Here is a 1,169-nt window from a genome sequence, read left to right as displayed (position 1 = left end):
ATAATAATAATAATAATAATAATAATAATAAAAAAGGCTACCCTCTTTTTATTTTATTAAAAAAAAATACCTCCTTTGAAAATAGTAAAACATAAGATGACGTGAATGGTATCAGATAAAGGTATTCATAAGAACGATGAGAAAACATTTTTGGACCTTTTATATAAACTATGTAATATATACATATTCTAATAATATTCATTATTATTTTTCTCCCCCTGTGATTTCTGCAACCAATGATTTTATTATTTGTTGAAAAATATTTCCATATTACCATGCATGTTCATTCATGTGATATTCCTGGATGTAATGATTATATATGCAAGTTGCCAATGCAAATACTATTAATATTAATAAATGAATCATAGATATTTGCAACATGTTGTCTCCATATAGTTTCATGGCATATAATTAAGCCACGATGGTCCCCCACTATTGGCTTCTAAATGAGGTTAAACTCTCTAGCTAGTAGCATCTATATTAGTAAACCAAATAGAAGTTCTTTTAATATACCACTTTAAGATGTAATATTAGGGTTATAATAATGGAAGAATTTTAAGTGTACCGAAAACATCGATATTCTAATTATTTTAACCGTTGATTTAAATTATAAAAAAATATATAATATAGAAAGAGTTTTAAGTATATCGAAAACATCGGTGTTTTAGTTGTTTTAACCGTTGATCTGAATTATAAGAAATATATATAACATATATTAATTAAAATCAACGGTTAAAATAACTGAAATACTGGTGTTCTCGGTATACTTAAAATTTTTTCTATAATATATATTAATTGAAATCAACGGTTAAAACAATTAAAATACCGGTGTTTTCGGTACACTTAAAATTTTTCCTATAATAATCTCTTTAAACTAAAGATATTTCATGCGTTAACTTAGCCGAGTGATCAGTTTTTCATCCGTTTAAGTAAGTGTCAACAAATTTAAATTCTACTTTATACATATAGTAACTCATTGACTAACACGACTCTATTAAATAGGAATTTGAATTCTCTAAATTTTAAATTTTCACCTTAGAAAGTAAAATGTGATCTCTCACCCTTAAATAATTTCTCTATCATAAAACTTAAATCTGGAGCAGATTAATCCTTATCCTTTCAAATTGAGAGATATCCTAGACAAAAAAAATATATATTATATGCTCAAC

This window comes from Arachis ipaensis, chromosome B03 (assembly GCF_000816755.2).
Source record: "Arachis ipaensis cultivar K30076 chromosome B03, Araip1.1, whole genome shotgun sequence".
NCBI classification, from domain to species: Eukaryota; Viridiplantae; Streptophyta; class Magnoliopsida; order Fabales; family Fabaceae; genus Arachis; species Arachis ipaensis.
The sequence above is the reverse complement of the archived record's forward strand: the minus strand, read 5'-3'. Positions refer to the sequence as shown.